At 36.4% G+C, this 24,220-nt stretch overlaps 1 protein-coding gene across 9 annotated transcripts in view; it reads right to left on the bottom strand.

Annotated features, from left to right (window-relative positions):
- INPP4B (inositol polyphosphate-4-phosphatase type II B) overlaps window positions 1-24,220 on the bottom strand; it is an 840,435-nt gene that overhangs the window by 186,302 nt on the left and 629,913 nt on the right. The window lies entirely within an intron of this gene.

Here is a 24,220-nt window from a genome sequence, read left to right on the forward strand (position 1 = left end):
GAACCCAGGAACCGGAGGTTGCAGTGAGCCAAGATCGCACCACTGCACTCCAGCCTGGGCAACATGTAAGAGTCCGTCTCAAATTTAAAAAAAAAAAAAAAGCAAATAGTAAAACCTCTATATAAAGATGGCTAAGTTTTTAAGTTTCAACTGTACAAAATCAAAGAATGTGGGAAGGGCTATCTGACCATGTTGGAAGCAAACACGAGATGCTTAGGCAATTCAGCTTATATATAATATAGTTACGAATATTTCTTTAAAACAAACAAAAGCCCGGCCAGGCATGGTGGCTCACGTCTGTAATTCCAGCACTTTGGGAGGCCAAGATGGAAGGATCACCTGGGGTAAGGAGTTTGAGAGCAGCGGGGCCAACGTGGTGAAACTGCCTCTCTACTAAAAATACAAAAATTAGCCAGGCATGGTGACACACACCTGTAGTCCCAAATACTCGAGAGACTGAGGCAGGAGAATCGTTTGAACTCAGGAGGTAAAGGCTGCAGTGAATTGAGATAGTGCCATTGCAGCCACTGCACTCCAGCCTGGGTGGCAGAGTGAGACCCGTCTCCAAAATAAATCAAATCAAAAATAAATAAATAAATAATAAAATGTATTATCAGGTATTTTTTTTTTTTTGGCTTCAGTTTCTGCCAAAAGGGCAATATACAAAACTATTTTATGAGTATGCGTTGTTCCCTCTTTATTAAAAAGAAGAGCTAGCTAACCATGTCATTTGGGCTTCAACTATTAACTTTTATCTAAATCTCTACCCTTTAGCCAATTAATTTAAATCATCAGAATGCCTTTTTAAAATTATAGTGATAAATGGTCCAATATGCTGCTTGGTTAGATCTCTTATTCATTTCTGTAACCTTTTACCAACAACATTTTCATGAGGCTAATTTAACCTGTAATAATGAAGCTTCTTTGCTATTTTGGCCATGAAACACGCTAAATACCAAGCTAATAAATTCACAAGATGTAGAATCTTTAACATTCTGTTAAATGCAGGAATAATGGATGGTGTACAAAAATGTGACTTGCTTTCAAATGGTTGTAACTGTCTTTGTTTTGTTCCAATGGGATTGCAATGTTGAATTGCTGCAATTTTCATCTGAGGTCTTTATAATTTTTGTGAACATTCATCTCACTCTCAACTTTTCCAAAGATTAGTATTCATGATGCAACATTCATTGGAGAAAAAGTAATTAATGAATAGACAATAGAGTAAAAAATAATTCATGACGAAAAGGGAGACAAAGAGAAGATTGAAGATGGAGGGGGGAGTTGAGTTCTCTGTTTGCACTCAAATGGCAGGATGTACAAGCTCAGGCAAAAGCCACAACCACTAAAGCAAATGAGTAATTCCAAAAGCTTGACATATCCAAGTCTAGGAGAATCTGAACAACTAGGCTGAATCTGAGATAGATAGCAAGTATAATATATCAAGTTACTATGTAAATTTTCAGTTTTGCTTTCAATACACAGCTATAATGAAAACATTAGCTAATTATTCTTATTTAATACTAATAGATGCACCATAGGGTTACAATTCATATTATCTCTAAATCATCATCGAAAAGAATAATTAAAGAGGGGATGACACAGAAGGTAAAAGAGAGATAGTGAAGCCCCTGACTACATTCTGGGACACTGGGGGTGGCGTACATTCCCTTGCCTAAGATAAGTTTGGCAAAATGTTATCAGAAAAGTTTAGTATTATGTGAGGAGTGTCTTAATACAAGTTGTGAGGATTCCATAACTTTTGTTAAAAACTAATTGCACTCTTCCATTATGCCACAATTTATAGAGAGAAGCATACTGATTAAACTGTTTGTTCTAAGAGATGACAGTAAAAATGGTACACATTCAGAAAAGGGCAAGCAACTAGCATACTGTCTCTTTGCACTGAGAAAAGTTAAATGCAGGAGAATTATATGATAAAAGTGTAATAAACCAGACAGAGTAATGAAAACATTGCAAAACAAAATGGGGTCAAGTAAGAGAGTCACTGCACTTTTTTTAAAAAAGAAATTAATGGGCACATTAATTTTATTAAAATAGAGAAGTATATTCACACATTAAAACAGATAAGGATAGAAGATAACTTGGTGAATGAAAATTGGTAAACTTTCCAATCTGGGAGGCTAGGGCTAGTTATTCATAATCACATTTTAATTTGTCAGTCAGTGTTCAAAAACTTCCTAGATTAAAAACTTTGCTTGGCATCTCAATCCAAATTCTCTAGGAAGTACAGTCTGACATCAAGCAATGCTAGGTCAACCACAGTGAGGTTAAAAAAAGAGGTGATACAGGAAAGAGAAGAAAGCAGCCACAGGTGGTACATGACTGAACTGGGCACAACTTCACACGAAAACATGGCTGGTTATTGGGTCATGTGAAACAAATCTAAAGAAGTCATTTAGAACCTTTACACCTTGAAGCAGTTTGTTAACAGTCAGAGAGAGGGACATTTATATGTCAGTTGCTTATGGTACTCGATGTTTCATTGATAATAATTCATTGTATAGTTCATCAAGTCCTCTGCCTTTATGATTGTATAATATGCCCTTTTGGGTAGCCACTGGGGAAAAAATACTCTAATGGAGACAGAACTTTCCTGGGTGTGTCCCCATATGACAGTTGTCACAACTACTGTGAATCCTTCCAAGGTGGTTGCTACTGGGGACATGCTAACGCCTGGTCTTCACCTTGAGAAAGGCAGATATAGCTAACGGTGTTAAGAGTTAAGGTGACAGTTATCTGGGGCTCACCATTGAGCAAGTGGTCAAAAACGTGAAGAGATGTTAGGATTGAGCCAATATAGAAAAGAACACAAATGGCCCAGGACAGACAACCCCATGTACAACTTATATGTACTTGCACCATCTGCTGATATCCCAATAGCATCAATTCAAAGTCCCTCATATCTTTCCCGAGAGAAGAATTTAAGTATAATCCTTTGGAGTAATGGCAAGCTGCAATTCCCCAGAGACTTAAAGGAGTGGTAGTAAATTCAGCCACAATATCCAATGCCCCAACTGGTCCTTAAGGCCTTAATTGATATTCATCACCTATCTCCTTTACCACTAATCCCAGACTTTCCCTCATACTCTACCAGCATTTCAGCATTTCAGCTCTGAGTCGATGTTGAGTAGGGTGTTGCAGACCTAAATCCTGATGAATTAAGCCCTTCGTTTTCTTACTCCTTTGGAGTCTTGGTTGCTGCAATTTCTCCTTCCCATCAGGGCATGGAGTACTTTCAAGTTCCAGACATATTTTTTCTTGTTCAGATTTTGTGGCAATAGCCCTATCTCCTTGTCTCCTCATGTGGTGAGTATGGTAATCTCATACCATCTGTGTCGGTCTATTATCATGAGGAACACATAGTAACCAGATCACATGTAGAACCAATCACAGCTACCACTGAAAGAACAGCACTGCTCCCCTGCCTCCACCGCAAGAACTAGGGTTCTAACTGGCCAAGAATAAGGCTTTAGGGAAAGGTAGTGCAAATACCATCAGTGGATCACTGCTATTGACTATAGGAAGGATCTACCCTTAGTCCCAGAACTGTGAGCCCTGGGTATGATAAATATAGCATTCTATATCAGCAATTGGTTTGGTGTATATCCCAATCCTAGAGGGCAGTATCCCAATTCTAAGGCTTTTCCTCATGCTGGTGTCTTGGCTGAGCTTTTCAGGATTAATATTATTCCACTGTTCCATCAGGCCTGTGGCTGGTGGATGATAAAACATATTGTGACCATAAGGTCACTGTTGTGTCTTCTTTGATACAGCAGCAAATGTCCCTTGGTAGAAGCAACATTATGTGGGGCATTATATCACTGGATTAGGCATTCTTAGGCTGTCAGACGCAGGTGCCAGTGAAGGCACTATGAGGGGAAAGACAAACATGTATCCAGACCATAATTCACCCACTTCGGACAAATTGCTGCCCACTCCAAGGTGGAGAGGATCCAACTTAATTAGCCTGCCACCCTGCAGGCATTGGGTCACTATGGTACCCTGGAGGAATCATATCATCTCAGTGGCTTATTGTCCGTCTGTTTCTGGCATTTAATAGTTAGAAGTGACAATAGCTATATTAGCTTTGGAAAGGGAGACCATGTCCTGGGTCCATGCATTGTCCCTGTCTCTGTCACCAAGGTCTAAATCCAGCCACAATAGATCATTATCTTTATGGGTCTATTGCACGAACTCTGGAGTAAATGAGAAAGGAGGCGGGCTCATATCCACTGGACAGGTGACGATGTCCACCTGGTAGTAGAGAGCTTTCTCTGCATTACTGACTGTCTGATAGGCATGATTTTGATTGTGCTCACTCCTGCAGGCCCATCCACATGCCTCTTGCTTATACTCCTTGTATCTGATTTTCTAGTCTTATTTCTTCCAGGCCCATCAGGTTATTAACTCTGCCAAAGCTCAATATATATCTGCCCTTCAGGTCACCTCCCTCTCTAAATGAAGGGAATAACAAATAAATTGTTTGCTGATCTTCCCACTGGGCAAATATCCTTCATTGTTCACATTAAAGTCCACCCAACATGTCAGGCTGACCCATTTTTATACCAGTGCAAGTACTTTCCTCCTCCATGAGTTAGTCATAGGGAACTCCTGAGGGTTTTTGAGAAAGAAGCATCAGTGCCATAAGAGACAGATGATAGGAGACTCTGGGACTCCTTTTCATGATATATCGTCATTCATTGTCGATCTGCTTGAATCCAAACATTTGGAGCTAATGGATCCAGTGTTCCAAATGTATCACTCCTATGTAACAATACATTATGTCTATACCATACAGTCAGATAAATCAATACCAAGTTCACAATGGGCAGCTCTAGTCACAGAGTCCCTTTGTGTCCCATCATCGGGAGTTCAGTCTCTACTAGAGCCCAGTATTACAACAGGAGCTATTTGTCAAATGAAAAGTCACGACCTGAGGCAGGAAGCACTAGTAGATTCCAGAACCGTAGAGGTCTGTACTAACACTTTCCTATTTGCTTTTCCTGAAGACTCCACATAGCAGAGTTGTTTCTCACCACAGACACTTTCAGGTTCATTGGCTCTCCTTGGTCACCCCAGGATTTGTAATATAGTCTGGATTTTGGGGATGTCCTTCTTGAATGGGCCCCATTTGTCACACTCTGCTGTGTAACTCAATGGTTTAACATATATTTATTAAGGGGTTGATTAGCGGCTAGTTAAGTACTACATAACAGCTCTTAATGATATGTGAATCATAAATACAGTTCAAAGCACATCACTTTTTTTTCTTTATTATTATTATTTTTTAGATGAAGTCTCACTCTGCTGCCTGGGCTGGAGCGCTGTGGTATGATCTTAGCTTACTGCAACCTCTGCCTCCCAGTTCCAGCTACTCTTTTGTCTCAGCCTCCCAAGTAGCTTGGACTACAGGCACCTACCACCATGCTTGGCTAATCTTTGTATTTTTAGTAGAGATGGTGTTTCACCATGTTAGTCAGGCTAGTCTCGAACTCCTGATCTTGTGATCCACCCATGTCGGCCTTCCAAAGTGCTGAGATTATAGGCATAAGCCACTGTGCCTGGCCCAGCACATCAATTCTTTATTTGTGTAGATGAAAAAAGACCTTCGTTGTGTATGTACACATATGTATTATATTACTTATTTTCCTCATCGTCACTGTACCACAATATGTTAGAGGAATGGCAACCACAGATGCCAGTTTATACCTGTTATTTCACTGTAATTATTTATACCTACATTTGTTCTCAGAATATTTATACTAGATTGTCTAAGTTACAGGATATCAGAATTCATATAAGAATCATAAACTCCCAGGATGCTATGACTGGAAGGAAGCTCAGAGAATAACCTGAGAACTCTTGTTTCACAGATGGAGAAGCTAAGGTAAAACTGCTTTTTTTCCCAGAGTCACTAGAATACCAAAAAGCTTTTACACTGTAATCCCCAAGCCCACTGTTCCCTTACCTCATATTGTTCTTTACTGTAAAACAAAGAAACACACGACAAACAGCAACAAAAATCAAAACAAACAGCAAACAAACAGAGTGTACTGAATGAACGTATGTTGTGAGTGGGATTTAGAACCTGGGCTACTGACATACGTACAGAACTACATTTTTAAACTTTCATGTGCTTTAAAAACTAAGCCTGAACAAAAGATAAATTGTTATTTGAGATTTTTAACTGCTGGATCTTTTTGTTTAAATGGCATGCCTACCAGTTACTATACAGTAACTGATATTTTCTGAAATATGTTCAAGAGCATAATGGTGTCCAGCATTATAAGACCCAAAGATGCCAGCACCCTGTTGTCCAATCTCTGCATGTTGCTTCATTGATATAAGAAGCAATCTGGCATTAATGTTATAGTGAAACAGTTACATACCATTACAAAGCCTTTGGTATGAATAGCAAAGGAGGTTAGCTACAAAAATGCATTTTTTAATTCATAGAAAAATAGGTTTTAGAATGTCCCTTTCCTATCTGTAAACATTGTCATTTTACCCACAGTCACAACAGCTTCTACTTTCAAAAGCTCTCTCTTCCAATCACTACTTGCAACAACAACAAAACAATTCTTCCTGGAAAATCCTCACCCTTGCTAAACACATACAATCTCATGAATTCGTTACTTTACTCTCACTAGAGTTCTATGTCCAAAACAAATCTTCTAACCTGTCTCTAGCTTCTCCCAGCTCTCCGAGAGTCCAACAGGTTGACACCAGAAGTTAGCAAGAGAAGATTGAATAATAAAATATTAACAAACTTAGGCCTTTTACACATTAAATACTTTTTGGGACTTACTACCATCTGCTCCATTTCCCTTTGCTGACTACAAAAATAAAAGACAAATCATACAAAATAAATCTCCAAAGGAGACATAATTGCTCAGGCCTATTCAGAAAACATCTAGTGGTCTGTAGATCCTGCCATTTCAACAGCAAAGTATGACATTCTTGATACTTGATGAAATATTCATACTGATCTCTGCAAATAATCTTATGAAGTACTTTTTGTCTATATGTCTTATTTTGTCTTACTGTGTTTAAATATTTCAAAAACACACGCTTTTTATTTGCAGTAAAAGTGCAAGTTTCTGGAAGTCATTACATCCTCTGAACCTTCCACGGTGTAGAACACCCTACTAATTATATGACATGTTTAAAACACAAACTATTTAAAAAGAGGAAGAGAAAATGTGATTAAAAACCAAAGCAAAACAACTCTGTGAAGAATAAAGAGAACTAATTAAACACAGAGTGAATCATAGAAGAACTGGGAGAAAAATATCCAAACCTGCTTTAATTTTGTTACATATAATGCATAAAATACTGGCAGGAATATTAAACAGATAAGTAGTCTTTAAACTTTATTCCTTATACCTCTGGGGCTAGTGTGACTATAGGGACCCAGAGAGTGTTGGACAAATTAGGACAAGTAAATGAATAGGCTTCAGGTTGTTTCCCTACTGCACCCACCCAGCAGCTCCAACTGTATTTCTTTAATTTATATCAGAATTCTCTGTGCAATTCTGTTAGGAAAATAAAAGTTACTGGGCAGGGGGTGGGTCGAAGAAGGCAGCTTCAGATCACCAAGACAGAAAACTGTAGCTCCATTTAAAGCCTTTATTTAAAATACAGCATTAAAGCCCAGTAGTGATATATTCAAGGAGGGGTTTCAACATGGGCAAATATGCTTGAAGCCTGCGAGTGGCAGAGACTAGCTTTATTCATCTTTTTGTCTGACCACAGTCTCCTACCCATGGGAAGTATCCGATATAAGCTTTTTGACTGAATAAATAAAATTTGCTTGCAGATTGTTGTTCTTACAGTTTCCTAAAATTTAAGATAAAGTCAAAATATAGACTAACCCTAAAGTAGAGTGCTAAGCCCTGCCAAGTTTCAATGGAGAAATGAGACATTGTTCAGTTCTGGAACCTTGTATGACCTAGGTCTGTAATCCCAGATTAAGTAAGTCTTCCTTAGGGGTAAAGAAAGATTTGAAAAATTTATCTTTATATGGCATTTCCTACTCTGATAGTTAATTATATGTGTCAACTTGGTTGGGCCACAGGGTGCCCAGATATTTGGTCAAACATTGTTCTGTTTCCATGAGGACGTTTTTGAGGGGGATTAACATTTGAATTGGTAGGCTCAATAAGGCCCATTGTCCTCTCTAATTTGGGGTGGGCCTAATTCAATCAGGTGGAGGCCTGAGTAGAGTCAGAGGTTGGCTCTTCCCCCAAGTAAGAGAGGATTCTCTTGCCTGACTGCTTTCAAACTGAGACTTTGCTTTTTTCCTGCCTTTGGACTCAGACCAACACACTGGCTGTTCCAGAGTTTCAAGCCTGTTGACCTTTGGACTGGAACTATACCATTGGCTCTGCTGGGTCTCCAGCTGCCTACCCACCCTGCAAATCCTGGGACTTGTCAGCTTAAATAATGATGTGAGCCAATTCTTTCTAATAAATTGTGTGTGTGTGTGTGTGCGTGTGTGTATGTGTGTGTCTGTGTCTGTGTGTGAGCGTGCATGTGCGTGCATGCGTTCCATTCTATTTCTCTATGGAAACTTGACCCATACACTAACTATGCTGGGATTCCATCACACTGATTTCTCTCTGCTTAGTCCATAAGAAGCTGGGAGTCAGGCCAGTTGCCGGTGGTAGGAGGGAGATGAAAGGAAATCACCTAGAATATAGTTTAGGCTCTTCCATACCCTATTATCCCTCCTACCACATTTTACAAATACTCTCCTGACTTGTTCAAAAGAAAAATGACTACAGAGGATGTTCGACTTGTCTAAGTGACATGAAAAAGAAATCTCTCGAGTTCTGAGGCCAACATTCTATGTGCAAGCACCTATGATAAAAATCTCTCTAGTTTTGAGGCCAACATTCTGCATGCGAGCACCTATGATGTTGGAAATATGAACCTAGATGTATAAATTAAAAAATGTCAGAAGTTATGGAAGGTAATCATTATAATAATGAATATCTGAGAATAATGGTTAATGCATTTACAGGAGAGTAGTAAGACAAAATATCCTGATAAAAATATATACACCAAAGGATATAGCTCAGTATGAGAGATATAAAAATGTTATTTGAGACTGCTATAATTTAATAGAAATATTTTTCTGTAATAAGCTCTATAATAACATTAAAAAAATAAAAATAGCCATAGAATTTAAATAAAGCCTTTTGGTAGTTATTAGACAGTAAAACTACACATGGTATGCATGAATGGAAAGATTAACAGCCAAGATGCTTTCATTCATTAAATAAAATTAGACCTTAAATCAAACTTAAAAGAAGTCATAAAAAATTTATTCACTAGCAAAAAAATTAAATACTAAAGAGTCAGTGAAGAATAATAGACCGCATAAATGACGGGTGGGTGGCTTCAATTTCATAAAGTGGTTGGGAGACACCATAAAACTGAGCAAAGTTCAACTGGATGTCAGGTTTCACAGTATATTCAGCCCACAATTTGAAATGTCCGTGCTTTAACCCATACATGGATAAAAACTGCATCCATAAATCACAGGCTTATTTTTAAAAATACATTCTTGTATATGACAGCGTGGTTAATGTTGCAAGCCATGAGCCACTATTTCAGTGAAAAACAACTGAATATTCCAAGTGGTCATTTACTCCAATTTTCATTTGAAGTTAAAATAATTGCTTATTGTACTATACACACAATAAAGCCTCAAGTTATAGACAAAGACGGAGAGCTGGAACACAGTTATTATGGGATTTAGTTGAAATCACAAAATCTGTTTGTATCTGATAAACAGCCAGATTCTATAATTTAATTTTAGGTAAATGAATTAGAAAAAAAAAATGAAGAACAGTAAGTATGTCTTGTTTCAGACTAAGAATCTATTTGCTATTCTTGATAAAGTTAAATCGGTATTTATTTACTTCTAAATAACATCTGGTTTACCCTTAACAGTTTGCTTTAAAGTTATGAAACACGGCCAGCATTTATTTTTTAGTATGTTAAAGCTCAGTGCTCCACTTACTGTCTAAAGCAGTGGTAGCTGCATTGTGTGAAGATTTCTCACGAATCCACATATGTTCATTACATGGCTTTTCATTCTAAGTAGCCATGGAATTTATGAAATTTATGAAATGTACTTAAAAAACTGTTAAAACAAGAAGGTGTGCTAGCACTCTCATCACCTTTTAATTAATTATTCTTGTTCCTAATTTCAGAAATAGAGAACATTTCTAGATACCATCCCTTTAAATTCCTCTACCCCTGGACTTGGATGGAGGATGCTGCCTAGCTTCATAGGTAGAAGGAATTCAGCAGGCTCCACTGGATATTCTATATCACATTTGTTTTGTTAGTGGACATCATAAGATTTTCCAGATGTTATTCCTTTTGATAACGAGGGTTACTTTTACATAGAAAATATCTCTTTCTTTGATTTCACAACAATGCTCTAAGATCATTGCCCCAGAGCTGCACTAAACAAAACAAAAAATCCAATAATACCATGTATATTTCAAATGTTCAATGTCACATGACTATCCTATGGGATGGCACAGTATAGAAAATTTCCATCATTACAGAATGTTCTTTTGGAAAATATCAGCCTAGACAAATGACTGAGAAGTGAAGTGACTTGGTTGATGTCACATTGCCAGTAAATGGTAGATTCAGAACATTCACTCAGTTCTTAGGAATTCAAATTCTATTTTCTTTTTTATTTAAATTCTTGGGGTAGTACATTTTCTCCCATGAAAGTGTCCCTTAATAGAAGGACAAGATTAGAAGCTCCCACCTGAGGAACTCGTCTGAATGTAATTTTTTTCTGAATATAGCTCAACTGAGCTGGTTCAAATATTTCTTTGAATATGCATTGGACAGACAGTCTTGGCTACAGTGACTGGCGGAAAGCCAACCAACACAACATGATTTTTATTTACTTTCTATTTATTTAACATTTACTTATATAGTACTTATTCTATGTGAGTTACTATTCTGAACACTGCACAAATATTCACCCATTTGCCATTCATAACAATTATTATCATTCTCATTTTAGAAATGTGAAGTTAACCAGAGAGGTTAAGCAATTCACTCATGGTCATCCACTTAGTGAGTGGCAGAGCTGGCCTTAATTCCAGGCAGTTTGGCTTTGGAGCCTGCTGAAGTTTGCTAAGACTGCTATAACAAAATATCAAGGACTTGGTGGCTTAAACAACAGAAATTTATTCTCTCAGAGTTCTAGGGGCTATGAGTACAAGATCAAGGTATTAGCAGGCTTGGTTTCTTCTGCAGCCCCTCTCGTTGGCTTGCAGATGGCAACATTCTTCACTATATTCACACCATGTCTTTCCTCTGTGTACATACATTCCCTGGTGTTTCCCTGCGTATCCAAATTTCCTCCTCTATGAACATGGATCAGATTGGATTGCAATCCATCCTAATGGCCTCTCTTTAACCTAATCACTTCTTTAAAGGCCATGTCTCCAGTACAGTCACATTCTGTAGTACTGGGGCAAGGGCTTCAAGATTTGAATTTGGCAGGGGCAAGGCACAATTCAGCTCAAAAGAGAGCTCATGGTTTAAACTACTGTGCTATGTGGACTCTCTGTTAGAAATGTAACACAATCCTTCTCCCACTAGAAACCTTAGCAGAGAACATATATCTTGACATCACCAATCAGAGGAAAACACCCAAACAAACACCAAACTTTTATCTTGTCCATAAGGATAGAGTAGAAACTTTGATGTCAGCCTTTTCATTTTTCACGTTAAATTCCAATGAGCCATAAGAAAGGAGTTTTTTGATGTTGCTATGGATTTTTTTTTTTAAATTACAGATGCCACTGCTATTTACCCTAGATCAGCCTTGTTCAAGAGAATTCTTCATGATGTTTGAAATTTTCTGTATCTGTGCTCTGTAGTGTGATAGCTACTAGCCACATGTAGTTGTTTGGTACTTGAAATGTAGCGTGAGTGGCTGAGGAACTAAATGTTTTATTTAATTTTTAAAAATTTAAATACGTTTAGTCACATGTGGCAAATGACTATGGTATGGGATAGCTTGGTTCTAGATGATTCAACTAAGAGTCAATGAGGTCTTTTTCTTCTAAACCTGGTGCTTACCCACTATTTCTTTTTTTTTTTTTTTTTTTTTTTTTTTTGAGATGGAGCCTCGCTCTGTCATCCAGGCTGAAGTACAATGACATGACCTTGGCTCACGGCAACCTCCACCTCCCGGGCTCAAGCCATTCTCCTGTCTCACCCTTCCAGTAGCTGGAATTACAGGCGGATGCCACGATGCCCAGGTAAATGTGATATTTTTAGTAGAGACAGGGTTTCACCATGTTGGCCAGGCTGGTCTCGAACTCCTGACCTCAAGTTACCCACCCCCCTCTTCCTCCCAAAATGTTGAGATTATAGGTGTGCGCCACCATGCCTGGACCTTACCCAGTATTTTTTACATCAATGAATTATACTTACCTATTCTGTTATGCAGGCCAGATGCTTGAGGCATCTTTGACATTTAACTTCTAAATGTAATCCATCACCAAGTCCTGCTGATTTAGTTCCTTACAAAGCTGAAATTTATGTACATGACCACCCTGGTCTAAGCCACCATCATCAGAAGCCTAGGCACCCATAATATCCCCTGACTGTTTTTCCCTCCACACTCTTCTCCCATTTTCTAAATGTAGTCATGTTGCCCTCTGCTAACAATCTCAATTGTTGTTAGGGAAAATATTATATTATTGAGTGCTTATTCTATGTTAGGTATTGTGCTAAATTCCAGGAATAAGACAAATAACAAAATTGAGTTGTTTTTATGCTGCTCATATTTATGTTGCTGAGTATTACTCTGAAATCAGTGTCTCAGCTCCAAACACACTAGCTTTCTCGACAGACAGCATGCCCTGTCTGCTTTTCTCACCACTGGAAATTCGTGGCATAGTATAGTGAACATATCTATGAAATGTGCTAGGTTTTTAACCAGAGGAGACTAATATAAATCACAGACTTAGATTTGTACCTGAGACAGAACCAACTTTCTGCTGAAATACGAAAGAATATCATAGTAGCTCTGATAGATTGTTTTACCATGTATATGGTTCTTTACATAAATGTTGAGCATGGTTTCCACATAGTAAAGGCATATGAATCTGTGAACCAGATGTTTTTCATCAATAGTTTATTTTAAACTCACAATAGCCATGTGCATATAGTATTTAGCCCCTTTTTTACAGCTGAGGAAACTGAAGACCACAATGGCTAGGTAAATTGGGCCATGTCATATAGCTATTAAGTGGCTTTGGGGCAGTCAGATTTCAAACCCAGGGCTGTTCCCCACATGTGCGCATGCACACACACACACGTGCACACACACACATGCACACACACATGCACACACATATGCATACACACACTGTAGTCTTAAGTGCTAGACTCTCTTGATCACTCAATTATTACAGTAGCTCTGCAAGAAAAATGATAGTGGTATAGCCAAAAAATAAAATAAAAATCAGGAAATAGGGAGATTAGTGTTCTATAAATGTTAACTATGTACCAAGTAGTAGATATATATTTTGAGCGAGGCTTATATTTATTCTAATTCGGTGCTTTTGCCATTTCCACACACATTTCCCTACCCCATTCACTTGAAATATACAAATCTTGGCACAACTGAAAAACTGTGCTTCTGAATGAGTTTCGCCTTATTTTTTCCTGTGGGGATATTTTAATACCCAAACAGAAAAACAAAACACATATTTCTATCACCAGCTTGGCGATACTAAGTACGCCATAGGACCTCTCATTAAGTGATACCAAGAATCCATAACAATGAACTTAATGGCACACAGCATCTGCCCTCAGTACTAGGAGTTGGTAGGGCAAACATGCTTTACATGATGAATATCATACCACTTGCTATTCTAATTGTGTATCAACATTGCATAAAGAAGAATGAACAGAAGAAACAATATTAATCAGGTGTGAGTCCATGGGAGAGCCCTGACATGATATTTTTTACTAAAATTTTTGGATCCTTAGTACTTTGTTCTCAGAGAGAGCAAGGAAGAAAGAGAAACAAAGAGAAACAGAAAGACACAGAAAACTATAAAAACATCTATGAAGTTTATTTGATACATATGAGATGAAACAGAGTAGCTGCTTTCTATTGCTTTTCCTACTAATCAATGTTTCCTTAAAGTCGGTAAAGATTTTCACTGTGCCTTTGTTTTATCCAAGTATTCAAATGCCAAAAGACATCCCAAAAGGCATGTGTTTCAGCCATGCCAAAAATAATCAACGCACAAGGTGAGGCTGGAGAAATAGATATAAGATCATGCCTACCTTGTAGGCTAAGTGAAAGGGAAACCTTGTCTGGTGATGAAAATATTTTGAAAAAGTACACAAATTAAATCTTATAATGTCAAATCATGCAAAATGGACAGTCTGAGTGACTATGTAATATAATCCTACTATCTTTTGCATAATGAAGATGTTTTTGGTATAGAATTCACCTAAATAAATCTGACTTCAATTTAGAGTTTTTAATATATACTTTTAATATTTTTAAAAGGCATTCTTGCAGTGCTATCATTTTGAAATAAATGAACCAGCATTTAAATTATAGTCACAAAATGTTTTAAGATAAGATGTAGAATCAGAAAATAAAACATCAACATGGTGCTCTCTTTCTTCCACCATAATTACTCCATAATAAACTAGCTGCCATTTCCCCCATCTCTCAATTATGCTAGATCAAAGAAGTTGGTTTTTGATAGCTAATCCCCTACATATCATGATTATGGAATAATTTATTAAACTTCTCAAAAAGAAGATGTTATATTGACTACTTTAGAGCTAATATTAATAGCTTTACTGCTTAGAAAACCAATTCTACATTCTATGAAAACATTTAAGTAAATGTGTAGAATGTGCCTCTTTAACATATTTCCATGTGAGCAACTGGGATTTCAAAGTTGGGATTTTAAAGACTCTTACTGGCCATCTTCTTCATATGTATTAATATAAAATGCTCAAAATATAGACTTAGGACATAGATATCTATATAGATATATTTATCATTGTTCTAAAATATAGAATCCAGAATATTTGAAGTATTTAGCAACAAACAAAATATATATGTGTATCGCTGAAAAAAATATTTTATCACCATGAATCTGTAATATTTGCAAACTGTGACACCCAAGATAAGGCATGTGGATTCTCTCAAAGAAGTGGTTCATAAAACATTATATTGAACATTTATATGTCCCAAACTCTACTGTACTTTTTATACTAAAGTGATGGCTAATATTAAGTATCAACTTGATTGGATTAAAGGATGCAAAATAGTGTTTCTAGGTGTATCTGGGTTTTTTTGGGTGTAGCTGGAAGAGATTAACTTTTGAGTCAGTGGATTGGGAGAGGTAGGCCCACCCTCAGGAACACCCACCCATAATGTGGGTGGGCACCATGCAACCACCTGCCAAGGTGGCTAGAAAAAGCAGGCAGAAGAAGGTAGAAGAAACTACTGAGTTTCTGAGTCTTCCAGCCTTCATCTTTCTCCTGTGCTGGATGTTTCCTGCTCTTGAACATCAGATTTTAGGTTCTTTGGTTTTTAACACCTGGACTTACACAAGTGCTTTTCCAGGGCTCTCCAGCCTTTGGCCACAGACTGAAGACTGCACTGTCAGCTTCCCTACTTTTGAGGTTCTGGGGCTGGGATTGAACCACGACAAACTTCCTTGCTCCTCATTTTGCAGATGGTCTATCATGGGACTTCACATTGTGATGTGAGTCAATTCTCCTTAATAAACTCCCTTTCATATATACATATATCCTATTAGTTCTGTCCCTCTAGAGAACCCTGACTAATACACACACACAAAATTTTATGTGTGTGTATATATATGTGTGTGTGTGTATACACACACTCACACACACACACACACACACACACACACACACATATATATATATATATATACATATACACACACACACACACACACATATATATATATATATATATATATACACATACACACACACACACACACATACACACACACATTTTATAAGCAATTTAAGAAAGGCCTTAAGTTCATTGTTTGGAATATTCTTATGCTTCCACTAAAGTCCTTGTATTATATGCTAGAAAGTTCCTCCCACCTTCCTTCCCATTTATTGAATTAATGATGAAAATCATACATAGGAATGAAAAGGGGCAGGAGAAAAATATAACATAAATCAAATTAATCTCCTGGGAACTTTCATTGGTTATGAGGTTCATTTCCACTGAAATATTTCTAGGTGTTACTTTAAAATATTTTGTGCTCATGATAGGTTTTCAAACACTATTTTTGACCTAGGAATTTATACTTTTTTGATAAAGCCTATATTTTGTGGCTACCACGGTCTCTCATCTGAACATATAGAGGTGTATATGATATAACAAAACATTTGTAGCTGTCATGGAGCTTATGTTATACGTGTACTATTATTTCATCTATTAACTAACATATTTCAATGAGGCTGAGCACAGCAAACCTTTGAAATAGTACAATATTTGAAGAAAATACTCAACATAAACAAAATATATGGCAGCATTAAAACATACTGTAAAAATTTTACTGGTAGTAGTTTGGCAAGACCTACATAACTTGTCTGCACTCAACCCAAGCTTGAAGGACTGTAAAGGTTGAAGCACTCTGAATACAAATAAACACTCTCATAGATAAACACATACACACAGACCTTAAAGACACATAGAATCTCTATGCTCTTTTCAACATGTTACTCCCTTTCTTCCACCATAATTACTCCATAATAAACCAGCTGCCATTTCCCCCATCTCTCAAGTATGCTAGATCAAAGAGATTGGTTTTTGATAGCTAATCACTTACATATCTTGATTATAGAATGATTTATTAAACTTCTCAAAAAGAAAATGTTAGGTTAAGTACTTTAGAGCTAATATTATTTGCCCCCTCTTCCCTTCCCAACAGATAATTCCAGTATAGTTCTTAAAAGGTTAAATATCAAAGCTGTCTCCAGAAAACTCCAACTCTAAATTTGCGTTTTATAACATTTTCAGTCAGGTGTTGTGAGCCTGCAACATAAGTCATGAATTCTAAGGAAAAGAGTAACCTCGTAGACAGAAAAACAATAAGTAGATGTTTGCATTATGATAGAAAAGAAAGAATGTGGTTTAATAAGAGCACTGGGAACTGCAAATGCAAAAATTAAATGGGCTTGGGATAAACTGGAATTAGAATGATCAGAAATTAATACTTAAAGTAGAACGTGGTTAAATGTAGTGAAATCAAAACAAAATGACATGTTCTACACTCCTGCATGGAACTGTGGGGTAGGCAGAGGGTAGTATTATGGACTCAGATGGGAACTAATTGTGGAAGAATGAATTTGAAAGGAAAGAGATGAGTTAAGCTTTAGACATGTTGAATTGGAGCTAACTGCAAGACAAACAAATAGAAACATTTAGTAGGTCGTTGTGTAGTGGTTTCTAAAGCTCAGAATACAAGTGAGAGTTGCATGATTCAGAAAACAATAGCATGTAGGTAATGACGAACTCCATGGCAGTGGATGCGACTGATTACAAAGGGCAAATAAGAGTGGAAGAGCTGGGATGCTTAGAACTAAGCATGAAACACCACCAATCTGTAAGAGACGGATAGAAAAAGAAGAGTCTACTCTGGAGACACAGAAGGCATAGCAAGGAAAGTCATCCTGCTACCAGGAGAATGTGCAGCCACAGCAACTGATGGAAGATTGTTTCCAAGAAGCAGTTGAATGCTCCTGAGATGCCAAAAATATGAAGAGTAAAGACTGCATATTGGTTTTAATGACAAAGCTGTCATTGTGAGATTTTTATTATATAGCCCTTTTAGCCTCTGACAGTATAAGTAACAAAAAAAGAGATGAAGAAAGAACATTAAGAATATAAGTTATATGATGACAATGATAATTTTAAGTTAATAAAAGTTATTATAGCTCTTTACATATCAGATATAGAATGTAATATATTTTCATCTATTCATGAAAAATTTGAAAAAATTAGGCCAGGCACAGTGGCTCACATCTGTAATCCCGGTACTTTGGGAGGTTGAGGCGGGCGGATCACTTGAGATCAGGAGTTCAAGACCAGCCTGGCCAACAAGATGAAACCCTGTCTGTCTCTACTCTAAGTATAAAAATCAGCTGACCGTGGTGGTGGGCACCTGAAGTCCCAACTACCCAGGAGGCTAGGGCAGAAGAATTGCTTGAATCCGGGAGCTGGAGATTGCAGTGAGCTGAGATCATGCTACTACATTCCAGCCTGGGTGACAAAGGAAAATTCTCTCTCTCTCTCTAAAAAAAATTAAGCAGTATGTTTCAAGAAAAACTAAATATAAAAACAATATATTTAAAATTTTTAAACCAAGGGTAAAAAAATTCTAACATCTTCAAAAGGAAAATTTTCTGAATAACACTTGGTCAAGGATGGAATAAAACTATAATTAAAGACTTTCAAAAATACTCCAAATGGAAACATGCTTGTCAATGTTTTTATGTGTGGTCTAAGATCTACCCATCACAAATTCATAGTTTTAAAATAGTTTCTTCATTTCAACAGACAGAATAGAAATAAAAACAACATGTAATCCAAGCAAGAAGTCTGTATTTTAAAAAAGAATGAAGATAATAAAAATAAAAACAGAATTGATTGAGATAACAGGAAATGTGGAATTGATACACTCATAAGAATTCTGTTTTTAAAAGATCAACACAAATAAAATATAATACCTTTTATAAAAATATGCAAAATCCATAGGAATAAAACTATAAAAGTGCATTGTATGTAGAAAAGAAGCTTTGAGCAGACCATACTCTTAAACGTAAAAAATGAATATTCCAAAGTTATCAGTTCTGTTTTTTTGAGACAGAGCCTCACTTTGTTGCCCACACTGGAGTGCAATAGCATGATCTTGGCTCACTACAACCTTCGCCTCCTTGGTTCAAGCAATTCTCCTGCCTCAGCCTCCCGAGTAGCTGGAATTACAGGTGCATGCCATCATGCCCAGCTAATTTTTGTATTTTTAGTAAGGACGAGGTTTCGCTATTTTAGCCAGGCTGGTCTCAAACTCCTGACCTCATGATCTGCCTGCTTCAGCCTCCCAAAATGCTGGGATTACAGGCATGAGGCACCACATCCAACTCTCAGTTCTTTTAAAAGTAATTTTGTTGTTGTTGTTGTCACTGTTTAATTTTCTTAATTACTTTGGTGAAGACAGTGAGGAGACATGAAAACTTGGTAGTATCGTAAGGAGGTGAGAAAGAAATGAAAATGGACTAAATGGAATGTCCTTTTATAACATGTTAACTAATAAATTCCAAATAACTAACATGCTTACTGCTTAATATTGAACTGATCTCAGAATAAAGTCAAATTTTCTAAGTGCAATGGAAAAAATACACACACAATTTTATAATAAAAATAAAATTTTAAATATGCAATTAGAGAAAATATTTGAAAAATATAATCATGAAATATGTACTGAATATATACTAAATATATAAGAAGCTCTTGTAATCAAAAGGAAAAATATAAATATCCCAGTTTCCACATAGGAATTTATGTGTATTTTTGTAGATATCTGTAATAAATAGATAAATGTTCAACCACAGGTAATCAAAAAATATAAGTTTAAAAAGTAATAAGAGTTTAAGTTTTGCCTATATAATTGCTAGAAGTGAAATGACACAAATTTTTGGAGGCAAACTGAAAACATAAAACCAAGGCCCTAAAATACATACTTTGTCTCAGTAATTATTGTATTTAAATGTAAAGAACGCTGAAGATGTGTATGAATATGTATTTATGAGGTTTTCTACATTAAAATTATTCATATAATATGTATAGTATATATTGATGTATAATAGAAATTTAAGCAACAATTTATATTTTCCTCATGGAGCAGTTCCATGACAGAATATCATATCACCATTTCAAACCATACTGTAGAGAACCATTTGTGAAGGATGTTAAAATAGACGTGATACATGGGGAAAAATGAATTTACAACATGAAGCACAGTATGATTTTTGATAAAGCATTTACATTCCTATATAGAATATACAGAACTATTAATACATGAACTACATAAGGCCTTGACAATGGGGCCTTATTCAACATGATAGATAAGTCACGCTATGGTTCTGATAAGGAAGATGATAGGTAGATGAATATTGCCCTGCTTCCCACATGGCCAGTGAATGGTGTTTAAGAAATCTAGACAATCATACACCTCCCACTGAGGGCTTACGGAAGGCCTGAAAATGCCAGTGTTTTGATAGAGGCATATGATCAGGAGGACCAAGCAACTCTCAAGTGTAGGCACTTCAGGATCAGATAGGTGCAAGGAAGTACCAATAGAGATGCCAGAATATCACCCAAAAGCCAGATGAAGCTAACGGCCTCTCCATGGTTATCAGTTATCCCATAATAGAAACCACTAGGTAACCAATGGATACTGCAAGGAATCAAGAATCCCTTTTTCCTGATGCTCTGACGACATAATAAGCCAACTTCATTTATCTATATATTTTTGGGGGTAGGGAAGAAGGAAAGTAAAATTCTAAATGATTGCTAATTTTTCTAAAAAGATAGAATCAGCCAAACTTTTTAAAGCAAGCCTGAGGGGAGGCTAAATTTTGAATAGACTTTGATATTTAAATGAAAAGTAAGCTATTTAAACTAGAAGAAGCCAAGGTACCACTAACCGGCAAGTCTAAATAGCCTAGGCTACTTGTAAGGGTTAGTGTATTCATTTTATTTTTCTGTGAAACAAATTAGCACTCTAAATCCATCACCAGGAAATAACCATTGTTCATGTGTTAGTATACTTCCTTCTAGTCTTTTTTACGTATTAAGTTAAAATAAAATATTCTTAACTGATCAGTAGCCTACAGTTTTATTTAACATTATATAAAAAATCACAGATGTATGCATAATATAACTCAGATGTGCAGGAAAAGCTAAGCATGATACCAGAGAGTGACGTCACAGGAAACAAACCTTTCCCCACGTCAGTAAGGCTCATCAAGATGACAGTAGATGTAGAAAATAAAAACAAAACTGTCTTTCTTGGTGTGGATTTGGAGTGATTTTATCTTTTCTCTTTCATACATTTTCTATATTTTTACTATTTTGCATAGTAAGCATGTATTATTTTCATGGTAAAAACTCAATATAATTATTTTATATATCTGCAGCTGTGGCTGTAGCAGCAAAGAATCAGAAAATTACCAAGCCCCGATATGAGCCTTTCTTCACAGCAGTAAACAACTTGAGTGATAGCTAACTTTTCCTCTTTGTGAATTTTTCGGAACAAAACCATAATATTAAAAATGTACAGTGTTATGACAACACTTCACTGCCAATTCAAAAACTGCTATGTATCAAACTTGAACTCAGAAGGTGTTAATGCTTAGGCCAATTGAAGGGAGCCCCCAAAGGATTTAAAGTCCATCACAACCCTGACACGTTGTGTATCCACCATCTCAAATTTAATAAAAACAGTTCATGTTGAGTCCAAATGTCACACTAACTGCGAGACTGAGACTAACAGCAAGTGTGTTTTTAGATGGCATTCGCAGGTGAGACAGACCCTGTGTGCGAGTGATGGAGAAGTAGCTGCTGCGCCGTTATGTCCCTGCCAACATTTCCGCTCAATGTCAGGATTGGCTGCAAAGAATAACCTCCTCCATTTTCCTCAATTATACATATGTGTATGCTTTACACAAATAAGCAAACAGTGCACATACATGATTCCTGCAAACAAGACTCACACTGACTTACGCTTTCAGGTATACACCAATTTTAGATGTGTGAAAGTGAATAATACAATGTTATGCACGAGATTTGATTCTCACTGATTTAAAAAAAAATTATGAAGCCACAAATAATACCTTGTTTTTAAGACACAGTTTGACTACATATATAGAGAGATATCTCTAAATAACATTTCCTTAATTCTAGTCCTCAGCTGCTATACTCCTTCAAAAGTAAATCATAATAAAATTTTAAGAAATCTTTGAGTTGAAAAACTGATATCATAGTAGGCTTTTAAATTCTCCATTTTCCACTCCCTTGGAAAAGTAGAGATTGTTATGTAAGAAAATACTCAAGTAATTGTCTAATCATTTCTACAGAGCGATGGCAACACATCAGCTCATAATTGTTTAGTCTATTCATCATCTTATACATAAATGTTTCCAATTGGTGTGAAAAAAAAAAGGCTAAGTGTCAATTTATTATGAAAAAAGCATAGGATTTTTAAAAGCCAGACTTCATAGACGTCAAGGACTAACTGTGATTGCAAACTCATCTTGATAATTAAAAAGAATGGCCTGTTTTTGTCAATAAAGTTGTATTGAAACACCTACAATTAATCATGCAGATGTTGTCTATGAGTGCTTTACATTACACTGGCAGAGCTAAGTAGTAAGGACAAAAATCATATGCCTTAAAAAGACAAAAATATTTACCATCTTGCCTTTTAAGAAAAAGTTTTTACTCACTCTTGATGTAGGGCATGATTGAGTTACATTGTATTTATTAATTTTTAGTTAAAAATACATTTTACACATGTATATTTACTGTGTTTTACTGGGCTTAGCTTTATTGCTCTTCACAAATACTGAAGTTTTTGTTTGTTTTTTACAAACTGAAGATTTGTGGCAATCCTTCATGAAGCTCTACCCACACCATTTTTCCAATAGCACATGCTTACTTTCTGTCTCTGTCTCACATTTTGGAATTGTTGCAATGTTTCCAATGTTTTCATTATTATATCTGTCACGGTGACCTGTGATCAGTGATCTTTGATATTACTATTGTAATTATTTTGGAGTGCCATGAACCATACCCAAAAGATGGTGAACTGAGTCAATAAATATTTTGTGTTCAGACTGCTCCAACTGATCAGACAGTCTATCATCACTCTTCCTCTTTTCCTTGGGTCTTACTATTCCATGAAGCACAAAAATATAAAAGTTAGGCCAATCTATAATCCTACAATGGCTTCTTAATGTTCAAAAAAAAAAAAAAGAGTTACATGTCTCTCACTTTAAATCAAAAGCTAGAAATGATTAAGCTTAGTGAGGAAGGCATGTCAAGAGTCAGGAATGGCTAAAAGTTAGGCCTTTTGTGCCAAACAGCCAAGTTGTGAATGCAAATTAAAAGTTTTTGAGGGAAATTAAAATTGCTACTCCAGTGAACACACAAATAACAAGAAAGCAAAATAGCCTTACTGCTGATGTAAAGAAAGTTTGAGGTTTCTGGATAGAAGATCAAACCACCCACAACATTCCCTTAAGCCAAATTGTAATCCAGAGAAAAGTCCTAACTCTTTTCAATTCTATAAAGGCTAAGAGAGGTGAGGAAACCAAAGAAGAAAAGTTGAAGCTGACAGACATTGGTTCATAAAATTTAAGGAAAGAAGCCCTCTTCATAACATAAAAGTACAAGGTGAAGCAGCAAGTGATGATGGAGGATCTGCAGCAAGTTATTCAGAAGATCTAGCTAAGATCAGTGATATAAAATTTACATCAATCTGTAACCCTACAATGCCTTCTTAGTGATGTAAGATCCATGATGACAGTGATTATCATTGATGAAGATATTCTGTAACAGAACGCACAATATCTCTCAAGTATGCGCGTGTGTGTGTGTGTGTGTGTGTGTGTTTGTATTCCCACAGGTCCTATACAGAACAATATATGAAAGGTACTTAGACACAATTTGTATCTGCTACTCATTGGTTTATTGCTCTTCACCAAAAAATGTTACAATTTAGTTAATATTTATGTTAAAATTTCAGAAAATATTTAGTTTCCATAGCAATGTAAATGACCATAATATAAAGTTTCTCAGTCAAATACTTCTTTTTTTATAAAGAAAAAAAAAAAAAGGAAATTTTTGCTTAATGATTCTTTCAGTTTGGATTTCCAAGCATGTAAATGAATGATTTGCAGTCTTTGCAAGTATTGAAACATAAGGCATTTGTCATTTTCATTACACAAGGCAAGAATCTACCTAAATTGTGTGATTGGGAGGGAAGTTGGTACAAATAAAACACTTTCTGGGATCTGAGTAAAGGCAGTGGAAGAGGAACTGAGAAAA

This window comes from Cebus imitator, unplaced genomic scaffold, assembly GCF_001604975.1.
Source record: "Cebus imitator isolate Cc_AM_T3 unplaced genomic scaffold, Cebus_imitator-1.0 Scaffold4, whole genome shotgun sequence".
In the NCBI taxonomy this organism is placed as follows: domain Eukaryota; kingdom Metazoa; phylum Chordata; class Mammalia; order Primates; family Cebidae; genus Cebus; species Cebus imitator.